The sequence below is a fragment of the Protopterus annectens genome, chromosome 16.part0 (assembly GCF_019279795.1).
Source record: "Protopterus annectens isolate FY-2018-M chromosome 16.part0, PAN1.0, whole genome shotgun sequence".
Classification (NCBI taxonomy): domain Eukaryota; kingdom Metazoa; phylum Chordata; order Ceratodontiformes; family Protopteridae; genus Protopterus; species Protopterus annectens.
Genome location: NC_056750.1, coordinates 73,166,404 through 73,175,341, shown reverse-complemented (window position 1 = coordinate 73,175,341; position 8,938 = coordinate 73,166,404). Strand labels below are relative to the sequence as shown.

Sequence of the window (8,938 nt, the reverse complement as noted above, 5' to 3'; positions counted from 1 at the left end):
GTAGTCATGTTTGTAGCTTCTACATATTGGGAAAAGAGTCCGCTCCCCCAGTACACTAACCACTTATTGATGCTATTACTTTGCCATGTTCAGACCATTCCCGGCACTTTCCAGGGATGGCACAAGTAAATCTTCCCCCAGCATGAAGTATCATTTGCACTCGTGCTTCACAAGAATACAGCTGCACATCCTCACTTACTGCTCAGTTATGCATACTTCACGGCCAAAAAATACTACATATTAGTTCATGTGGCTATAATTTGAAGTAACCAAATATTGCACCTTCCCTTGCTGTTTAAATGTTTAAACCTCACAGCAGTAAAATACCGATCACTTGCCTACATTTTGGTTGCTCCAACTCTGCAGCAATAAAACAGTGCAGGCTGACCTAATAGATGCACCTGTATCCAAAGCGATAAAATACTAGTTCAGACAGTGTTACCCCATCAGTATAAAATACTGCTGTGGAAATAAAATGTTGTATGCTCATCTATTGTTCATACAACAAAACCTCACAGTTACAAACTAGTGCATTTTCTTTTTCTGTTCACAAAATGTAATCCAATACTGAAAGCTGTCTGAAATTAGATGTCTGTCTGTCCGATGTAAATGAACTAACTGGTGAATCTGAACACTGAAGCTTTCGGCAGCTACTTTTACGCAGCTTTTGCTACAGTCACTGTCAACTACACAATTGTTAAACAAATGTCTGATTCACAATATACTATTAAAATCAAATAGTTATTTCTCAGAATCAAATAGTTATTTCTCAGAATGTGCTACAAATGGTGATATTTAAGGCAGGCTCAGCATTCTTTCTCCTCGGTTTTACATCTGTTCTAAACTGGAGTATAATGAAGGAAGGCACCATGACAGCTACGTGCTGATACTTTTTTACCCCAGGTATTCAGTTTTTTTTACCCCAGGTATTTAGTACAGCATTCTTATTCCCTCAATTGGGAAATGAAATGGTAAGGAAAATTGTTACTTCTGTCCTGAAAGAAGTATGTTTAGTAACCATGAAAAAGTACTTTTTTATCTGAAAACTCTTTTAGGGTAGGATATTGACCGTGATGATGTAAAATGGAGATGCATTAGAGCACACCTCACACAGACATGCTGTTGTTAACAAGGCTGACAGTTACCCTAACTTGCTAGGACTTCAGGGATGTCATATGCAGTGGGGGTGGGGGGCTTATGAAGAAGATTTCACATTTATCTTCTTGGTCTTAAGAGACTGAATCAGCAATGTTTGCTCTAGTGTACCTGTTCCATATATATCCTGAAAAATGACAGCTCTCACATTCACAGCTTGCTGTCAAGAAGTGACAGTTTTAAATATCTGTGCTGAATATATCAAAATGACAAGTGTTAGCGTGTCTTTGCAAAATTCAACATGAGTTCATGACACTGCTTATTAAGACTTTATGGCAGATGTTCAACATTAAATTTTTATAACTCTTTCTAACTTCATGAACACGAGCAGAGAAAATTATCAACTCTCATTTGAAAGATAATTTCAGGAAGAAACTTTTTAAAAATCAAATTTTTCTCATTAGTTAAAAAAAATTCTTCTCATTGCCATCTTTGATAGTTTGATTCCACACGACTATCTCCACTGTCGCCTATTTGCTATTTATAAAGCATTTATTGATAAAGGATGGTCATTGTGGTTGCATTGAACATCCTTAAGATAACATTATCATCAGCACTGTTCTCGTGTGGGTACTGTTGATGCCACTCATGATTGATGCGGCCAACACTGCTGTTGTTAAGCAATATAGTTCTATGACATCACAGAAGTGGAAATGCAAGGTTTGTCAGCTTCCATTGAAATGGTTGTTTCACACAGTGCCTTGGCTAGAATTATGTCCAAGACGTTTTAGTTATTAAACTAAAAAAGGAAACACATTAGCAATAAAGAAATAAAGACTGCTATGGGATTTTAATTAAAATACAATCACATGCATGTTCCCTTTTTGTACACAGCCTTCAGTTTTGGAAGCACAACAACTCTGGCACATGACTGTCTATGAAACCTTTCAGCATGCATGTTTGATATTTACACCTGAATTTTGACAAGAAAGGTAAAACTCTGACATTGTTTATAGCAGGCAATGCCAAGTACACAATAAATAACATCATTAAGGCCACAAAACATTTGGCCACTCTGTTGTGCTGTGAAAATCAAGTTAACCAGACAGTAGTTTTGAGGTGCCCTGATACAAGACACTTGTAAATAGTTGGTTTATCTTGCCAAGTGAATCTTATTCTTTGGCTTTTAGGGGTCGCCACAGTGGATCACCTGTCTGCTCATGACTGGCAGTGGAGTTTTACAGTGCCGAGTTGCCAGCCTGGCGCCCAACCTTCCACAGAAGGCACACACATGCAAACGCTCACGTCTAGGGCCAATTTAGAGTGTCCAATCCACCTACAGCATGTCTTTGGGATGTGGGAGAAAACCCACACAACCACAGGGAGGACATGCAGACTCCGCACAGAAGGCACCCCAGCCGAGGATTGAATCAGCGAACCTCTTGCTGTGAGGCAGCAATACTAACCGCTGCACCACTGTGGCCGCCCTCTTTTAACAAGTGAATAATATAAAAAATAAACTGGACATTCAGTGCCCTCCCCTTCAACATTTGAGCTTTCTGCTTCTTGAGTAAAGATGGCTGCTAAAGAGAAGAAAAAGAACTAGATAGTTGAGAGCTGTAAGGCTGGTACCGAGTTCTGTTACTGTTAAAATATAAGTGTCACTAGTGTCATTACTGATCTGTTGGAAGAACAGTCTTCTCCTTGTCTTAGTGGTGACTTCAATTTGAAACTAAGCCTAGGTCCAAGTGACAGAGTGCAGCTGAATGGTGGGGGAGGGGTGTCCGATCAGACAGAAGGCATATTCATCTATAGTGTGAGACAGGCATATGTATAGCCATCACTGTGCACCATAGAAAAGTTCATAAACAATAACAAGACATGCCGTGCCATGCATTGAGTCTACGACTCTCTAGGCTGTCATAGCGTGGACCCTTGATGCATATTATTAATATTTACAGGGCGGCTAAGTACTGACAGAAGGAATAAACTGAAGGAGATTTGCAAGGACATGTATGAAAGGATTCATGTCAGCACACTAAAACCAAAACACTAAATCTTCCTACCTAAAAAAGATCAAAGAAGCACTAATCAGTGCAGGAATGCACTGAGACGCAACACAAAATGTTACTTGTTGAAAAGTAACAGACAAAAGCTACAAAACCAACATAATTTGTAGGGGGCTACACCCCTGGTCCCACATATGTATAATACCTCTGCAGCTACACTGCTCCAGGAACTGTGGTACTTGATAACAACACAGTTCGTTTTTTGACATAACAGATTGGCCTTCACTACACTACAGAATTGCTTCACTAAAAGAACTTTTGATAGCTTTCCTTCATTGCTGAAGTATTTATTAAATAAGGCTGCAGTTTCAGAATATGCTCCCAGCATGTGTTAGTCAATACTCCTAGCTAAAACATCATAAAACTGCTGTTGTAGAGCAGGCAAGAATAAAATGTTTAACTATACAAGTAATCATTGAGATGTGGTATTTTAGTTACCTGGGGAATGTAATAATAATGCCACATTAACCTAACAGTAGGTCACTTTTCCACGTCGCTGGGTGACCAGAAGTACTAGATATTCAGCTAGTGCAAGGCAGTAGTCGCGGCCAGATCAGGCACATATAACCCGTATGTTTAGTGTGAGAAGGGTATGTAAAGAAACTGCATCCCAATGGACATCACTCTCAGTCCTAGACTGCTTTGGCAGAACAGACTGCCATGCATGCAGACTGTTACAAGGATCCAAAACAATTCAATGCCCTCCTTGGCAGAAAAGTCAGTGAATAAGCTCTAACAGACAACATAGTAAAAATATGTTATTTGTCTGAAATCATATTCCTTAAACATCTTAATTTTAATGATTGTAGATATACTTTTTTAATGCTTCAGTTTTGTTTACAATTACACATCTATTGATTCTATTTTATAGTGAAGCTTGCCTTTCCTGAGTCTCTGCTGAAAAAGGCTATTTTTTGCATAAGCAAACCATCTCAGTTAACAAATGAAAATAAATAAAAATAAATAAAAAGTCTGATGACCCTCCCTTATGTCTTTACATATGTATGTGTATTTGTATGTTCAAGCTGTGTGCATACATTACAGATGCATCTGAACTTTAAAGCTGCACATAGCTGTTGATTTATTTATTATTTTATTTATAATTCTGTTAAGTTCAGTGAGTTACCTTGACCATCAACTACTCTTGTCATCCATCTGAGAGGCTCTTCTCTTTTCATGCCAAAGTGTTCAGAATTCCTCTGGAATGGGTTAACCCAGTGGAGAAAAGCAAGAATTGAAACCTCTCACTAAACATTGACTGCTAGAAGATAGGTTAGCCTCCTTGGTGACAGTGACACTGCTAATGGTGGACTACTGAGATTTTAATTTTATACACTAATTATCCCCAATAATTCTCCCTACACACTTCTAAAGTGGGACTTGAAATGCTGGACTGTGGACTTGGCTAATATTCTGTACACATGACCTTTCCTGGCTAAAGCACTGTATTACTATTTGGCAAGGTCAAGCCCACACCAGAATTCAGTGCCTGTAATTTCATTTGGTCACCACCAGGAGTCAGTAGAGCAACAGAATCTAACGGTTTCCCCAGCCAGCATCAGACAATCACCCCCATTTCCCCTTGCAGATCTACTAAACATCCAAACTGGTAGTCATAGGTGGATAATCTGGGTTATAGTCAAGGTTTTAACATCGCCATGAAGACAGATGCATATGATTACTGATAAAGCCTTGTGCTACCTCCATGTTGCTGTATTCCCATTTTTCTTGTACACCACTATGCATATTCCACATTATAAATGGGTTTGACATATCTTTTATTGCTTTCTGCAGCTAAAACTCTATTTCCGTGTGCCTGAAGAGTGTCTGAAATGGATTGCCCAATTAGTCTGTGCATTCAGTTATTAAATAAATAAATACACATATAAATTTGTAAATATCTTGCAATTCAATTTATTTTGGAAGAATACTTTCAATGTGTTAATTAAGTTAAAATCAAAGCTGAAATATATAAAATGTGGGTATTTAATCATATAGTGTTCACCCGGAATAAAATTAACTTCTTTGTGTTTAACGGTATTAAAAATTTTAACAGGGTCAGCATTTGGAAGAAATCCAGCATTGATGGGACTGGTTTGTGAAAATATCAACATACAAATTAATAATAATAATAATAAAGACATCTCTTCCACTCCACCCAATATAAATGTACTGATGTTGTTTCTAAAGGGTACGCATAATGAAAGGTGTCAGGCTTTCTGTGCCTCATTTTAAGATTTAATTTAAAGTGCATTTGCCATTTTTTATATGATTAGGTTATTCTTAAGTACAAGCACTTTCTCCTGCTTTGCAAGGTGGTTGGGTACATTTCATAACAGATGTTTACTGATAATTAATTCCTCTGGTAACAATAACTCACAGCACAGCAGGCATGGATATTCTTAAACCATTTGGGTGGTTTCCATATACTGATATTTATTCCTGAAATAAAAGCAGGCAGTCTTTCTGTATTGTAATTGCATTTTTACAGACATACACATTTTCCTTAAAAAATAAAGCTGATACGAGTCCATACAGTATTTTTTGTAAAATATAACATAAATTGCCTTTTTAGCAAAGTGCTAAATATTTGTACAAGTGTCCACACCACAAACTCCAATTACAATATGAAAAAAAGTACAATTGCCCTGCCTTGTCTTGCTGCTGTCTTGAAATCATAATGCCATCCTTGTGGGCAACCAAAGTCGGTTTTGTGTGTAGAGAGCAAAGAAAGGCAGCCATAGGGCCGCTCGTGGAAGGAGTGCTTTATTAGGAAGGATTTTAAAATATGTATAAAACCAAGCTTATAGGCCACACACACACACACACACACACACACACACACACACACACACACACACACACACACACACACACACACACACACGCACACGCACACACTAGTTTGTTAAAATCAAATAAAGAAAAGCATAGAGACAGAGAAGCGAATGACAAATTTTATATGTTCTTGTATAATCCTTACTTGGTAGATGTTTTTTTTTTCAAACGTTGCATATAAAAAACTATGTTAAATATAAACAGACAAATAAGGGGAGATGGAAATGTTGCTATGTGATTTGGCACCAAAGTAACACTAAGCGGGTGAGTTTTTTTAGTTGTTCTGTTAAAAGAACCACTTGTACTGTATCTGGAAAATAAGTCATTTCTGGTTGTTCTTTTTGTAGAACATCACAGAGATTAACAGAATGACAAGTGCACGTCAGCAGCATGCTATGTATGTCTAATATTTAGGACGTTATGTGACACTGCAAGTAAACTAACAGTTTTATGGTTCTGTTCTGCACATACATGAGTATGATATATTTAATTGTTAGTTACTAGAGCTGGCTAGATTAACAGGTTATGACTACAGTTTACCAGTGTTGAAGTGTCTTTGTCAAGGGGTGATGTGCAAATACTTCAAGTTGTAGTGCAGAATCAGTCAGATATTTGTAACATTGGGTGAGAGACTGATTATGTGGGCATTGCAAATATTGGCAAGTAGCATAATAAATACAGCACAGCTGCAATGAAAACATCATAGATTTGAGGTTATGGCTTTATTTCTGTTTATATGTGCTAATATTTTTAGAATTACCTTTTATTTTACCCCCTCTTTTCCTATATCCATGCCCCACACGGGGCCCACAATTTCATTTGCTGCGGTTGCTGCTGAGCTAGTTAAGCTGTTAAGCAGGACAAAAAAAAGACTTATGATGAAAAGAAAAGAAAATGTTACTGAATTCTGCACCATTCCGATATAAACACACACACATACACGTCTCACATTTCCCTATTACAATATCTTAATATTCTTTGCTGGGTCGTACCTATATTATTTCAGGCATTACCTTGTAAACATTGCCTGGGCTGAATTAGAGATATTTGACAGATCATTACAAACACCAGCTGTGCTCTACATAACCAGTTACATCAACACAGGTATGTCTCATGACGCCTCTCTATCATACTTTTGATATTTCTTTTTACTGGCCCTTAGTGCTAGAGTTTTTCATTGGCATGTGGCACTACTTGTTCTGCTCAATAGGTAGTGTCTGCCAACAATAATTCCATCACAGGCTGAGAAACCACCGATGTGTCATCTTGTACTGCATTGTACTGCATCTCATTCGGTGTTTAGGCACAGAGTTCTAATCTCCCTTTCTGACAGTTCCTCATCTTTCATTAGCAGCAAATGTATCCCACAGTATAATGTCTGCACAATATCAGCTTGCACTATATTGCAGCAGACCCTTACAGCTGGAGAACTTCTGTCACCAGTACTGCCAGCCCCTTACATTTACTCCACTGATGGCTCTACCTCACCTTTCACCACATTTGCCGGTTACATTGTTCCTGCTTATACTATACAGTACTTCACCAGACCCTTTGCTTACACATAGTGCTTGTAGTCCGTTACCTTTTACAAACACTAACTACTCCACTAGAGTTGTTAGCCTACACTGTACCAGCATGATGCGCAAACAGAATGCTTCTTTCTGTAGTGACACAAGCCTCTCATCTTTGAATTGTACTCAGCTCTTGACTAACAATGATGAGGGAGCCTGAAGATTTTTTCTTACAAAAGTCTAACTTCTGGCTTATGTTGATAACTTCAATCTCTAGTATAGTCAGACCATTTCCTTTCATTGTTAGCAATTGCATTGCCTTATCAGAATGCTTTTTCATCGTATCTGGTTTAATCTGAGGACAGTGTTCCCTGGAGGTGAGAACTACACAACTGTTTTTATTTAACCTGCAGTAAATGAAATGGTATGACTTTCTTAAGTCTAGTTTATGGTCTTTAATTTCATTCTGCTGTAAAAGTAAATTTGTTGCTTCACCCCCTAGTCAAGATTCTGCGTACTAACATTCACATGTATTGTGTTTGTCGCACCTTCTAGTAAAGATATGGAATTGTCACATTATAAGAAAATCTGCACTACACCTGCTGACACTGTACCTGCCCTACAAAATACAGTTTTTTTCCTTGAATTTTCACCTACTAATATCAACCCAAAGTGTACTTAGTTGTAAAGGAGACCACTGTTCCTGCTGTAAAATTGCACCCTTACATTATTAGATCTGTCTTCATCCTGATTCATATAAAATAAGTATGCACATACATATACATATACTAACAATACCTTCTACTCACCAGCACTTTAAGTGGAACGTTCTTATTTTGGCACTCTGAAGAGAAACATTTGCTAGGGAACACTCCTTTTCATCTTCAAGATCTGGGTTTAGCTTTTCTGAAGTTGTTCAACCCCGGCTTTCTGTCTGATTGCTTTAGTGGTTCTAACTCCTAGCTCTCACTCCCAGCATACACGCAGATACTGCACACGCGCAAGCACATAGACAAACACAGCTACCTTCCTCTTCACTGAACACTGTCTTGGATTGAGTTTTCACGGTTCCCAGGATCCCTGGGGCACAAGGCAGGCAACTTCATCAAACACAGTGGGAGCTCTTTAAAGATGCACAGTCTGGGCAGTTTTTCAGAGACCCTTTAAGACTGATATGTCTTCGTTCTCTCTATCTTTTAACCCTTAGCTGATGATTATTAAAGGGTTGCAAACAGTCATTCTTCCCAACACACAACTACATCTGCAGGTGAGAGGATTAACTCTTGTGCTACTGATACAAATGCTGAGGTATATGAAATTCAGAATTACAGCTAGCACCTACCCATTACCATAACTGCTTCGGTACTGATAATTTATTTACTCTTAAATCGATTTAACCAAAAATCTAGTGAAAATTAACATAAG

The 8,938-nt window shown here is 38.1% G+C and overlaps 1 protein-coding gene across 1 annotated transcript in view; it reads right to left on the bottom strand.

The window, feature by feature from the left end:
- Positions 1-8,551, bottom strand: part of LOC122790901 (cerebellin-1-like) — a 790,849-nt gene extending 782,298 nt beyond the window's left edge. Inside the window, exon 1 of the mRNA XM_044058580.1 lies at positions 8,323-8,551. The gene's annotated coding sequence lies outside the window, so the exon portion shown is untranslated. The remainder of the gene's footprint in view (positions 1-8,322) is intronic.
- Between the last annotated feature and the right edge of the window lie 387 nt (positions 8,552-8,938).